This window comes from Cebus imitator, unplaced genomic scaffold (assembly GCF_001604975.1).
Source record: "Cebus imitator isolate Cc_AM_T3 unplaced genomic scaffold, Cebus_imitator-1.0 Scaffold307, whole genome shotgun sequence".
Lineage (NCBI taxonomy): Eukaryota > Metazoa > Chordata > Mammalia > Primates > Cebidae > Cebus > Cebus imitator.
The window spans coordinates 2,507,661-2,522,906 of record NW_016107622.1 but is presented as its reverse complement, the minus strand read 5'-3'; the positions used below and the strand labels follow the sequence as shown (position 1 = coordinate 2,522,906).

Genomic DNA, 15,246 nt, shown 5'->3' with positions numbered 1-15,246 from the left:
GTTTTCTTATCTGTAATTTTACAGATTATTCCCATTTGGGAATAATAGTACCCATGTACCTGCTTGTATTGTTGTGAGGGTTACATCGGATAATCTATGTGAAGTCTTTAGTGTGGTGTCTGGCACATGGCAGATACTCAGTAAATATTCTTAAATTGCTGTTTGCACTTCTATTGCTATAATTTTTAACTCTACATGTGTGAGTTTTTCGTAGAAGGGATTATGTCTTATGCATCTTATACCTAATATCCAACATGTTGCAACCCCAACACCTAGCTTAAGCATGTTTGCAGACTTGAACTAAGATCCTCCTCTTGAGAATGGTAGATGATAAAAACAAAGGAGCTGTGTAACAAAGAAGTTCAGTCTTTGTAATTATTCAGCTATGTGCTTCAAATTCAGGTTAAAAAAATTTGAAGGCCAAATAATCTTTTTAAACATATCTTACACAGGAAGGTAGATTTAACTATTTAAATGGCAAAAATGTTCTAGAAAAATAATAATGAACCTGTGCAATCAAAGGTGATCTTTACTATTGCTTTGTTCAAAATAGTCTTCTCATCTAAAACTGCTTTTATATATGCAACTTTGTGAGATCTTTTTATATTTCTTGTAATGGAAAACTTGAATGACATCATGTTATTAGGAATTTATCATAATATATAATACATAAAATTCCTTGACTTATGGAATGACTAAATACGTGGAATAATTTGCTATGTTATAGTGAGCTTCTCTTCTTTGTGGATTACATGAATGCCTTAGAAGGTCAGTAGCATTAATATTTCTACTGGAGAACTTTCATTTTAAAATATATTATAAAAATGACTTTCAATAATAGCATAACATATAAAACATTTTCTTTATTGGAGAAATTATAAAACATTTTTGCACCACTTACTGTTGTAATTTAGGCTGAAATAATGCCAGTTATTTTGCTACTCTGCTGAAGTCCCCTTTTTTGAGCCTACACTGAACCTGTAATACTTATGGAAAGAGTTACCATAGCAACCTATATTGATGTCACAAGCTCAGGCTTCTGACTTCATTGCATAATGCAGTAGCAACTGGATTTGCAGCAGAAACACTCTGCTACAGAACAAGTGTCTTGGTTCACAGCAAAGAGGACAAAGAAAACAGCAAGTTTTAGGGGGTTGAATCCTGGATTGTGAGTCAGATTGCCTGAGTTCTTATTTTAATCCTGCCTCTCACTTGTTGCCTTGTTTTGAGTAATTGTGTTTACATGTGTGCACTGAGGTTTGAAGCAAGAAATCTTCCATCTCTAGGATGGACAGAGCAGAGAAAAATTCAGGATATCTAATGTTTTGCATTTGGTAGAAAGCTCAGTAAAGCTAAATCTCCCTAAAAATAACTTGGCAGGAAAGGAACTACTAATGCTCTGTAGTATGTATCTAGCTAGCTCACAAAGATAAAAAGGACACTTTGAAATTAAAAAGCATCTGGCTGGGTTTTTAATTTTTACTTTTTGAAATAGTAATGAGTAAAGGACAAGATTAATGTCCTACTCTTAATTTTAATAAGAATATAGAGAACTTGTACATAAATATGTCACTATATCTATGTAAATATATTAACATAAAGATATATTTAATGGGTATGATGCTTCTCATGTTTATACTGTATACATTAAAAATAACTGTTTTTACTTGTATCATATAAATATTGATTCTTATTAGAAAACAACTGAAGAAGTGAAATGGCCTTGCTAATTTAAGATGACATCTTAAACAAATCCTAATGATACATTTCTTAAAAAGACCTAAGCTTTCCATTGGAGCCTGTAACCTGTTCATTATTTCTATTGGTCTGGCTTCTTGTTTAAACATTAATTTTAGAATTGAGATATAAATATTTTGGGATTTGAAAAGGCACTTAAACAAATCAACATCCACACCAGAGACTGAGGTGAAAACATGATATGTCTTTTTATTTTTATTTTCTCTAAGGTAAAAAGGCTGGGCATTTTGATAAGGAGAGCTATGACCCTTTATAACCTTTCTATTCATAAGCTTCAATCATTCCAAACTATCAGGAAAAATATAACATGCTGTAAACTTCATTAGCTCAATTCTGCGTTGAATAACCCCCATGAAGACACAATTTGTTATGTCTTAGGAAATTCCTAAGTTACTATTGAAAAATGTTGAGTGAGGTAGAAGCTGGGGGCATATTTTTGAATAAGCATGCATGTGCAATTAAGCTCCACATTATGATGGAACACAAGCATTTGTATGAGATACAAAACCATCTTTTAAAAGCCAGAATTTAGTGTACAGTGTTTTATACAACATATATAAATACAAATCCATTCTTTCATTGTAGGCATCATGCCTACCAAATTAGCTAATGTAACATTTCTTTTATAGTAACAAAAACTTGTGTGTTTGTGTGCGCTTAATTCAACAGATTTTTATTCACTTTATTGACATGAAAATGTCCTAAATGTACATAGTAAGGTTTTGTAAAAGAACAGGTTGGCCCCCATTTTTTTTTTGTCTTAAGAGAACAATATTGGTAACTTTCTGGACTCTATGTAGTCCATGCTAAATTCTACCATTTCCTAAATACAACTTCTGCAAATAGCAGAGACTAAACATCCATTGCAAAATCATGAATATTAAAGAATCATATGTATAGAAGAAGCTTTAATTTATTGACCAAACTGAGATCTGATAGATTTAAATAACTTTCCCAAAGTTAATTGGTAGAAGAATCCATACCTCAGCCAAGCACTTCCTCTGTCACATTAGACTCTCTGGATCCTGCTGGACCACTTCTATCTAGAATCACCTCCTTGACTAATCTTGAAAATTCTGTACTGTCCATTTCTGGAAATCTGTTCGTTTAGCTAAGCTTGTGAGTATAAACTAAATTAGGCTATTGATTTGGTTATTCAGTTAAATTTATTCAACATTTTGAAATGTCTGCGTGTTCAGAGTTTTGTAGTATATAAGAACAGCATAATATTTATAAAACTCTGGTGGGGTGATGTTACTTCGAAAAGTAAAACAACCAGGAAAGAAAATTGGGTGCACAGTAATGCTGTCAAAATCATATGCACATAAACTCAGGGAATTCCAGGAAAGGGAATTATTAGAGGCAATGAGTTGAGTCCATGGACTTAGCCAAAGAACATTTCTTAGTGGTATAATATTTCTTACCTCTTAAACCTCCTTCTGTTCTGTGTCTCTCTTGCTCCCCCCTCACCCTCACTATCTTTTTTCATCATACAAGTAGTCCATGTTTATTGTTGAAATAGTAGGTAAAAGAGTTGAACAAAAATAAAAGGATAATTCTATGATCAAGAGATTTTCTACAGCATCTTCTGCGTATCTCTTCTCAAAACGTTTTAAGCTCACCTTCAGGCTTAAATGTTATTTTTTAAAATGGGAGCATGTTCTGCATATTACTTTGTAATATTTTCTTCTTATATAATAATATTGTGTGATGATGTTTTTGTGATTATAAATATTTATCTGAATTTCAGTTACATGAAGTTCTATATATGACTGTACCATAATTCATTTAATCATTTTGCTATTTTTAGACTGTACTCATTACCAGTTTCTTGCTGACATAATTTATGTGTAAATTTAAACCTACATGTGGCCAGTCGCAGTGGCTGTAATCCCAGAACTTTGGGAGGCCGAGGCGGATCACTTGAGGCCAGCAGTTTGAGACCAGTCTGGCCAACATGGAAAACCCCATATCTACTAAAAATACAAAAAATTAGCTGGATGTGGTGACACACACCTGTACTTGGTTACTCTGGAGGCCAAGGCAGGAGAATCACTTAAACTTGGGAGGTGGAGGTTGCAGTGAGCCAAGATCACGCCACTGCACTCCATCCTGGGTGACAGATCAAGATTCTATCTCAAAACAAAACAAAAAAATACCTTTATACAACCTTGAACACTTGTTCATTTTTTAAATTTAACTGAAAACAAATTTGTTCAAAGTCTTTGAGATATAATTGACATACACTCAGATGTTTTCTGATTGTAAATCTCTAGATGAGGAAAAGCTGAGTCAAAAGGTATAAGGGGTTTTACGAATTTTAATACATGTTGAAAAACAGATTGCTAGAAATACATCATTGATAATGTCATAAGAATGAGACGTATTTCCCTGTATCCATTCTACTATTGGATATTAGCATAATTTTAAATCATAGCAAAGTGCTAGAGAAAAAAATAGTACTTTAATAAAATTTGTGTTGTTTTTGTGAGATCTTCTAATGTTGAACAGATTTTCATATTTCAATTTAATTCAATTAAAATTCAAATTTCTTTTTATAATTGACTATGTATATCCTTTTGTTAGATACCTATTGGGTATTGGTCTATTTTTTTATTAATTTAGAAGGGTTCCTTTGATATTAGGTTATAATTGCCTCCTATAATGCTAATTAGTATTCTAGTTCGCCGTTTGTCTTTTAACCATGGCTTTCATTCATTTCCTGCTCTTCCATATTTTTACATATGTAATCCATTGGCGTTCTCTTTTATGGTTTCTTCTTTTGGCATGAGCCTCCAAAAGATCATATAAATATTTGAATATTTTTTTCACAGTATTGATTTTCTTTTCATTTAATTTTTTCTTCTAGAATTTGTTTGGACTTAAGTAAGATATATTCAAATATTTATTTGAATATTTTTCCAAATGTTTTTTCCCCACTCTTCTCAAATCCAAAATTTTTATGTAATTTAAAAAATTCTGTTGCGTAATCTAGTGTCAGTATCATAATTTTATTTTATTATTGTTTAATACTTAAATAATTGCTTACTTGCTTAAATAAAACAATTGTTTTATTGTTTAAAACTTTTGGTATCATACTTACAATAATGTTGTAAAAAGAATTATAAAATGTATGCCTCTTCTTCACTGGGTATGCAAAAAGGGGATATTGCACTAAATCGTTTCCTTTTATTTGCTTTTTAAATCCAAGACTCACAATTTTATCTTTGTTGTATCTAGTTGAAATTAATTTTAACTGCTATATTATATTTTTTCATTGACTGTATAATATGTTGCCTTATCTTTTCAGGAGGCATTTGGTTAGTTTATCTTTATTCAGTGCATTACACGAATCTAGTAAGATTAAACTTTTTTTTTTTTTTCTTTTTGAGATGGAGTTTTGCTCTTGTTACCAAGGCTGGAGTGCAATGGCGCGATCTCGGCTCACCACAACCGCCACCTCCTGGGTTCAAGTGATTCTCCTGCCTCACCCTCCCAAATAGCTGGGAATATAGGCACACGCCACCCACCCAGCTAATTTTTGTATTTTTAGTAGAGATGGTGTTTCACCATGTTGGTCAGGCTGGTCTCAAACTCCTGACCTCATGATCTGCCTGCCTCAGCCTTCCTAAGTGCTGGGATTATAGCTATGAGCCACTGTGCCTGGCCTAGTAAGATGATTTTATAGTTTTTATCCTTAAGCTGTTAGTGAAATAAATTACACTGGTAAATTTTTTTTTAATGATAAACGACTTGCATTATTGGCATCAACTCTCATGACAGTATCATTTTATAGATTATGGGGGTTTACCTTAATGATATTTTTATTTAGGATTTTCACATCTGTGGTCTTCAAGGATATTTTCCTTTCTCATATTATTCCCAGTTTTGATATGAGGATCATACTTGCCTTAAAAGATGAGATTGGAGCATTCCTTCTTTCTTTCTTTCTTCTTCTTTTTTTTTTTTTTTTTTTTTTTTGTGGAAAGGAAATTTTATCTGTTCTTCTATCTATGGTAGAATTTCTTATGAAACTGTGTTGGATTTTGCTGTTGTTCTTGTTTTCATTGTTTGTTTTGGGGACATGTAACTCCTTGAATTATGGTGAAATTGCCTGTAAAGCTATGTGAACTTTCATTGTTCTTATTCTTGTTTGTTTTAGGAAGGGATGGAAGAATATGTAATTTACTGGTTTCAGTTCCTCAGTGGTTATATAAATCTATGTATATATGATTTTATTTGGTAATTTTCTACTTAGTTTTGTTTGGTAAATTGTATTTTTTCTAGAAATTTGTTTTCTTTATTTTCAAGTATTTATTAGTTTTATCTTTTGAATGTCTGATATATAGACCTTTTAAGTTAATGTTTTATTTGTGTCTTTTTTTATCAGTAACACTAAGAAAAATTTTCTTAGCCTTTTCAAAAAATAAAACTTTAGCTTTCTTTATGTCTCTTGTAATCGTTTGCTGTCTAATAAAATGTGCTAAAGCTGAGTAGCTTAAAATAGTTATAATTTTATTACAGTTCATGATTTTGTGGGTCAGAAATTCAGAGTTTGGTTGGGTCATTCTTTTGCTCCATGTGATATTAACTGGGTTCATCTTGTGGTATTTGCTGGTGGCTAGTCTGATCTGGAGAGCCTAAAATAGCTCTACTCACATGCCTGGTGCCTTGGTAAGAACAGCTGGAAGGCTGAACTCACCTCAATTTTTCCTTCTACCCATGAAGCACAGGGACACTCCACACGTCCTCTCCAACAGAGTAGGCAGACTTCTTATGTTGCAGCCAGTGCTCCAGGAATGTTCTGAGAGACAGAAAATACAAGTTGCAAGTTCTCTTAAAGGCTAGACGTAAAATTGGCAAAGCAACGCTTCTGCCATATTTTTGGTCAGAGGAGTCATAGAACAAAGATTCAAGGGAAGGAAAATCCTGTCTCTTCTTATTGGGATTAGTAAAGAAGAACTGGGGCCATCTTTACTCCATCACATTGATCCCATGTTCTATGAGTTATTTAGAAACATGGTTTTAAAATTTTAATTGTGTATTCTTAACAATATGACTCCTTGGGACCTAAGAGACATATCCATCAATTGCAATCTATGATTCTAATTTGGATCCTGACTTGAACCAAGAAACAAAAATATGAGATAATCAGGGACATTGAACACTACTAGATATTTGAGACATTTTTAAATAAAGGTATATGATGATATTTTTGATATTTTAAAAACAAAAAGGCCTTTCTTCTATAAAGTTACAGACAAATATTTATGGATGAATTTGCTTCAGAAAAATATTAATGGGAATGAGTATATAGATTGGCTATGAATTGAATAATTGTTGAAGCTAGCTGAAATTTACATTGCATTCCATATATTATTTCATCTACTGTAGGTGTTAGAAATTTTCATAAGGAAAAGTTAAACATTTATCTTATTGATAATGATTTCTAATTTAATTTCATTGTGGTCAGAAAAAGTAGAATGCATATTTCCTCACTCCCACAAATATACATGCACGTACTTACATACATACTTATAAATTAAATAAGACTTTCTCTTTTGTATCTTAATATATTCAATTATTCAGTTTTGACAAATGTACAATATGTGTCTGAGAAAACTATGGAATCTCTCTATACATTAAATCAGGTTTGATAGTCCTAAATTTTCATTTTTATACACTTTTTCTGCTATTAATAATTGAGAAAGGAGTGTTTAGTTTTCATATTTTTATAATGATGTGTTGACTTCTCTCTGTAGTTCTATAAATGTTTTACATTGTATGTAATTTGAAGTTATCTTTAGCTTCATATTACATATCTAGTTGTTATATTTTATTGAGATTTAAAATTTAAAATAGTATCACTTCTTGCTAATAATCTATTTTACATTAGAGACTATATTTAGAATATTGCTATAGTTTTCCTAGCTTTTGTTGAGTTATTATTTACCTGCTATCTCTTTTTATTTAATTTTTAAGATTTTTTTTAAATTTAGTTTTTATGGGTACATAGTAGGCATATGTATTTAGGGGGTACACCAGATGTTTTGATATGACATGCAATGTGTAACAGTCATATAATGGATAATGGAGTATTAGTCCCCTTAAGCATTCTTAGTGTTACAAGCATTCCAATTATACTCTTTTAATCTCCTTAAAGTGTACAATTAAGTTATTAATCACTATAGTTCCTCTGTTAAAGTCAACATACAAAAACCAGTAGCATTTCTATATGCCAATAGCGAATAATCTGAAAAAAAAATTAAACAAGTAATCCCATTTACAATAGCCACACATAAATTAAATACCTAAGAATTTTAAAAAATGGAAAGATCTGTATAATAAATACTGGTTTCTATTAGAATATAGAAATGTTACTGATAAAACACTGAGGAAAGAAATTGAAGAATATACCAAAAAAGGAAAAATACTCCATATTCATGGACTGGAAGTATCAGTATCATTCCATCAAAATGTCCATACCACTGAAAACAACCTATAGATTCAATGCAATCTCTGTCAAAATATGGATGATATTCTTCACAAAAACAAATGAAAATTCTAAAATGTATAGGGAACCACAAAAGACCCAGAATAGCCAAAACTAATCTGAGCAAAAAGAAGAAAACTGGAAGAATTATATTACCCAATTTTAAATTGTACTACAGAGATAGCTCTATTCTGTTCCATTGTTCTATGTGTCTGTTTTTATGTTAACACTATGCTCTTTTGGTTACTATAGCTCTGTAGTATAATTGAAGGTCTTTTACAGTTCCATATAGATTTTAGGGTTTTTTTTTTTTTTCAATTTCTGTGAAAAATGTCATTGGTATTTTCATAGGGACTATGTCCAATCTATAGATTGCTTTGGGTAGTGTGGACATTTAACAATATCTTTTCATTTTTTGAGGTCCTCTTCAATTTCTTATATCAGTGTTTTGTAGCTTTTATTATTGTAATTATTATTGTAGATATCTTTCAATTCTTTAATTTCTTGGTGTTTAATTTTATGTGTGGCTATTGTAACTGGGATTACTTTTTTCATTTCTTTTTCTACTGTTCACTATTAGGGTATAGAAATGCTACTAATTTTTGTATGTTGATTTTGTATCCTTCAACTTTACTGAACTTATATATCAGTTCTCACAGGTTTTTGGTGGAGTCTTCAGGTTTTTCCTAATATTAAGATTATATCATCTGCAATTAAGGATAATTTGACTTCTTCCTTTCCAGTTTGGATGCCCTTTATTTCTTTCTCCTGTCTTAGACTTTCTAGATTTCCAGTACTATGTTGAATAACTGTGGTGAAAGTGGACATATATTTAAATCATTTTCTGTCTTATTTTATGTGTGTCCCTTAAATAGAGCATATAGTTGAATTTCTTTAGTTAGCTTTAATTTTTTTTTAAGTGACAAGCTTGGTCTATACATATAAATATTGTGATTAGTGACATATTTTTCTTTATTTCTATGATCTTTCTGTTTGTCCTCTGCTTGTTATTTTTTTTTGTAAGTTTCACTTACCCTTTTCCTTTCCCTAAGTCTCTCAGATTTTATCTGAAAATATTTGAAATATCTTTATTTTACTCTCAATCTTGAAGAAATTTTTTAGATATAAAATAGTAGATTAAGAATCACTTAAAAAATAATTTCCTGAAGAAATTATTCCTCTTCTAGCTTTCATGGTTTCTATTGAGAAGTCTGCTTTTACTCTGTCATTCCTTTATAGGTGGTCTGTTCTGTTTCATTAGTTTTAAGACTTTAAGTTGTGGCATTCTGTATTTTTTTACAATATGTGTAGGCACAGATATCCTTCATGTATCTCTCTGGGAACTTTCATCAATTCTGGAAAAATTTCCAGTATAATGGTTTTGAATATTCTTCTCATTCATCCTTCATAGTATTCCTTTCTGAGATCTTCTTTTTAGAGTATTCATGTACACGTATCTTTCTTTCACATGTTGCATTTTCTTTTTTCTGTCTATTTCTGTAATTTCAGAGAAATCTGCTAATTTCCCAATTCTTTCTTGAGTTATACCTAAACTGCTAGTTACTTCATATAGAACATTTTATTACATCTATTTTCATTATATTTTTCATTAGATCCTTTCATTAGGTCCAAATGACCTTTTTAGGTCATTTCAATATTTTTTTAGAAATACAGATTTGTTGAACACATGGAAACAAAATTACTTTTTAGATTGGAAGTCCATAAATTGTGTTCTGAAAAAGAATTAAGGGTAAATTTCTATTGAAAATATATTAAATGAGTTTCATATTCATGGCTTGATGAGGAGGGAAAACATTTAATGTTACATTTATCAAAAAGTAAAAATGATTACTTTTTTCATAGAAAAGAAAGTTATTTGAAGAAAACTATTAGAGAAGAATGGATATTATGAATAATATGAATGCAGTTAGGAAGATACTAAGATTAGAGAAATCAGGTTATAAGCTCTTTTTCAATTAACTAGGTAAGGCAAAAGGGCTGAATTGATCTGGAAAGGAAAGTTACTTTCTGAGGGACTTAAGTGTTGGTAGCATTTAAGAAGTTAAAGGTGAGAGAAAGAATCAACATGGTGGTAATAATAATGCTGATGATGTCATTTCTACTACTTGGAGTCCGAGAATGTAATACCTAAAACTAATATTATTTTTTGATGTATTACATAGGAATATTTAGTATTCTTTTGATACACTGGGAATAAATATGAAGTTGCTAAACTTCATAGCCTAAACAAACTATATGTCTATCATTGCTTTCTATATCCAGCACCTCTTATATAACAATTCACAATCTCTCAACTTCATGTGTCTTCTGTTTCAACTGCTGCTGTAGTAACCAGTGGTGCTTGGGTTCAGAATTTCACTTAGAACTTACAGTGACTTACCTTAAGGCCATGGCATGTGCCTCTTATGTCTCAATCCAGGATTTCCCTGTTGAAAAGGAAGTTTGACTAATCTTACCTAGTACCCACAAATGCAGAGTCTGGAATTTCAGGGGAATTAAGTCCCAGTGAACAAACTTTTGACTAATGGCTAAGCAGATAAATGATAAATACTTTCCCTTTCTTCTAAGCGATCTATGGCCTTGAGGTGCAGTTGACGTGGCTTTCCATAGAAGAGTTCTATGACATGAACCAGGCTGAATTAGTGCTAACTAGTTTAGCAGCATACTCTCCAATCAGTTTCTCCTTCCCTACATTGTTTTCTTTTACTCCTTAATAAAAAATAGTAGCACATAAATCTTTTTTTTTTTTTTTTTTTTTGAGGCAGAGTCTTGCTCTGTCACTCAGGCTGGAGTATAGTGGTGCGATCTTGGCTCACTGCAATCTCTGCCTCCCGGGTTCAAGCAATTCTCCTCTCTCAGCCTCCTGAGTAGCTGGGACTACAGGTGCGTGCCACCACACCCAAATAATTTTTTGTATTTTAGTAGAGTCGAGGGTTTCACCATGTTGGTCAGGCTGGTCTCGAACTTCTGACCTTGTGAGCACATAAGTCTTTACATTATGCTATGCTTGCTGAGGTGCTGAGGCTAAAACACCTGCCTATATCTCAGCCTGTACTGAGGGGACATGGCTATTTCTTCATATTTTTCAGAAGAGGATTGAATAAGGATGGACATCTAACACAAAGGCTGACACACAGTTCGCCAACTAAGCTAATTATTTTACTTAATGTGTCCAGGGAGGTGGGAATCTGCTTCTTTAGTTGGTCTCAGTTCCACTTAACTCATGGATTATGAGCATCTATTAAATGGAATGTGAATCTATTATATATAGTGAGATTTTTACATACATATATATATATATATATATATATATATGATATAATATGATTTTTTGAGACAATATGGATCTTAAACTCAAGCCAGCTGTTTCACCCAGGACTCAACTAAAGAATCTGCAACCTGTTCCAATAATGGATGGGAAATGGCTACAGTAGCCTTATTGAGAGATTGTTCCAGTGTTACATCTTTCTAAGGGGGCTTTAAGGGTAAATTTGATATGGAATTTTACTTTTAGTTATGACTTTAGAACCAAGAAGTTACCTCTATAGAGTATAGAGTTTTGGGATGTGAGGAGATCTCTGCTCAAAAAAGTAAATGTTAGAATGACTTAAAACAAAAGGGATATGATATTGAAGTCAGTGTTATTGTGGATTGCCTTAGCCCTACTTTTCTAGCATTAGGGAAGATAATCAGAGCTACGAAGATGGAAGACACAAAGTTGCTTGAGGACCCCATATTTTTAAGTGGAGAAATTTCTTTCCCTCTCACTTAGCTCCTCATTTCTATAGCCCAGGTCTTGTTCAGACTTCTTCACCTGTCGTCCAGGTAAAGGCATTTGAATGCCAACCACGTTCCAGGCACAAACTAAGTACTTTATGTAGTTTTCCTTATTACAAATATATAACACTGTCAAGAAGTATCATTATCCCCAATTTACAAATGAGGAAACTGAGGCTCCAAAATCTAGGTGATTTACTCAGTAAGTAAAGGAACTAGAGTTAAAATGTAGGCAAGTCTAACAATAAAGCTTGTCCTCTTTTTAGAACACAAGACCCCGTCATTTATTTTGCAGACTCTCTAGTCTTATCAGAGTTTCTTGAGGTTGGCTTGGAAATGCCCTCTGTAGGAAGTAGGAGAGGTCATTTCTCTCCCCCGTTATATGAGAAGTTTTTCCTAAGAGTCCCTAAATTATAAAGCTGCCATCTTTTACGGCATTGCCAGAGTGGAATTAGGTGGTGGGACCAGAAAGGAGGTCAGAGACCATGCCCTGTAACCGTGGCTCAGCTGCACTTCCCTTGATACCTGTTTTGACTTCAGAATGCTTTGTCTTATAATTTTGGTGGCATTTAGGTAAAGCATAAATGTGAAAGTGAATGGTTTAGTTTTCCTGATGGAAAGTTTAATTTAGCTCTTCACTATGTTGCTTGTAGCCTGTTTGTAGATTTAATTGTTTACTTAATGAGGATACATCCTTCCTTTCAAAGCACTGCCTTTAAAATGAATTTCCATAGATTTACATAAATTCCCTGGGGATCACTATAATGTGAGCAAAGAAAGAATTGCCCAGCTGTGTACGGATTTAATGGAATTATGACTCTTTAGGGTGTGGGCTCTGAGAAAGGTATCTGGGGGAAATAGTCACTCAAACTGTTGGAGAAATAATCCCTTAAGTGAATTATCTCTCATTCCAATAGAAGATTTTAGAAGCCAGCAACAACGCAAAATTAAAAAAAAAATTCATCTTAAGAAAAGCTTGTGAAAGTACGGTTCATTTAAGAAATAATTGGTTTTATTTAAGAATGGATATTAATATTTTATTACAGCAATTTTTGAGTAGAGGCTTTGATTTTAAAATAGCTTGGTTTAAAATGAAGAGAATTAGCTAATGCCCAATATTTCATGCTGTCAAAACTTGAAACTAATGGCATCCTCAGTACATTTACCCTTAAATGTAGTAAGGGACCCACACCTCGTCAGGGCCGGAATTTATTCATGGTGCTTTCTATGTCCTTCACACCTTAATCCTTCTTAGTGACGTTTGAAAATCCAAGACTATATCAGTTTATGGGGCTCAAGGGTTTTTATCAACTATTCAACTTACTTTGAATCTTTCTTTAGATGGTTGTGTCTCAAACAATTTTGTAGCTTTATACTCTGTGGCTGGTTCTATAGGTCGGTTAGAATAACCTAATAACAAGGAGAAGATCTTATGATTCCCTTGGCCTTGGAACATAGTACTGTGAAATATGTCCTTTTTAAGATAATACCTCAGCCTTAGCCAGCTGTCTATAAATGTATATCTTTGGTTTAAGGGGACTTAGTTAAGAATATGAATTGATTGATATTAATTTACATTATGTGTTAAAAAAATCACTGATATTGAATCAATAGGTTCATCTTTGTATGAATGCATAAATCTGTCAATAAATATTTAGCAATATAGAAAATATTCTGTGGGAGAAGCAGAAAAGGAATAGACATGTTTTTGTGGCATCAAGGAGTGTTTAACACCCATACCAAAAAAAAAAAAAAAAAAGCCCAACAATAATAATTCACATGTATTGTACATTCATTATGAGCCAGAATTTTTCTTTCATTATTTCATATAAACTTCAAAGCAACCTTATGATATAGGCACTCTGATTAACCCATTTTACAGATGATAAAACAGAGGCTCAGAGAGATTAAGCTCCTTGCCTCACAATTAGTGTATAGGGTAGCTGGGGTGCCAATCTTGACACTTTGACTCCATAACTTATGTTCGTTTTAAAATTCAATTTTTTTATGATAAAGTATGCATTTCATACCATTTTAACTATTTTTTAGTGTGAATTTCAATGGTATTAAGTACATTCACACTGTTTTGCAAACATCATCACCATCTATCTCCATCTTGCTCATCTTTCCAAATTGAAACACTGTGTTTATTATGCAATAACTCCTCATGTCTCTTTTCCCTCCAGCCCCAGGCAACCACTATTCTACTTTCTGTCTCTACAGAGTTGACTGCATGAAGTACCTCAGATAAGCGGAATCATATACTATTTTTCCTTTTGCATCTGTTTCACTTAGCATGTCTCCAAAGTTCATCCATGTTATAGTGTTTATCAGAACTTCATTTCTTTTTAAAGCATGGATATACTACATTTGTTTGTCCATCAGTGGACCCTTAGGTGGTTTCCACCTTTTGGCTATTGTAAATAATGCCTCCATAGATGAAGGCAAATAAGCATGGGTGTTTCAATGTCTATTTGAGTCCTTCCTTTCAATTCTCTTAGATGTGTCTGTTTTCTGTTGCTGTAAAAGAATACTATAGACAATGGGTAATTTATAAAGAAAAGATACTTATTTATTCTGATTATGGAGGCTGGGAAGTCCAAGGACGTGACATCAGCATCTGCTTGACTTTTGGTGTCAAGAGAGGCAACACCGTAGAGGCAAAACGACTAAAGAGGATCCAAGAAAGGAGAAAGCTGAGAAAGCTAAAGAAACCCAGCTTGCTTTTGTAACAGTGCACTCTGTGACTCCATTTCCTAAAAAACCAAACAAGTCTTTCAAGAAAAACATTAATCTACCTTAAAGACCTGACTACCTCTTAAAGACCTCATCCCCCCAACACTGTTACACTGGCAATTAAATTGCAATGTGAATTTTGGCAGAAATGAACCACATCCAAACCACAGCAGGATGTATACCCAGAAGTGGAATTGCTATTTCCAATGGTAATTCTGTTTAATTTTTTGAGGAACTGCCATAATATGTTTTACAGTGGCTGGAGCATTTACATTCCAACTAGTAATACACAAAGATTCCAAGTAATTTCTCCACATTCTGGTCAAGAATTTTTTTTTTAATAATTGTCACCCTAATTTTATCTCATTGTGGTTTTGATTTGTATTTCATTAAGGATTATTGACTATTTGTAAATCTTCTTTACAGAAAGATCTGTTTAAGTCCTTTGCTTTTTTTTTTTT

The 15,246-nt window shown here is 32.6% G+C and overlaps 1 long non-coding RNA gene across 2 annotated transcripts in view; it reads left to right on the top strand.

The window, feature by feature from the left end:
* Positions 1 to 1,062: 1,062 nt before the first annotated feature.
* LOC108285810 overlaps positions 1,063 to 15,246 on the top strand; it is a 307,857-nt gene continuing 293,673 nt past the window's right edge. For both annotated transcript variants that reach the window (XR_001817710.2, XR_005196135.1), the window contains exon 1: positions 1,063 to 1,168. This is a non-coding gene — a long non-coding RNA (uncharacterized LOC108285810). The remainder of the gene's footprint in view (positions 1,169 to 15,246) is intronic.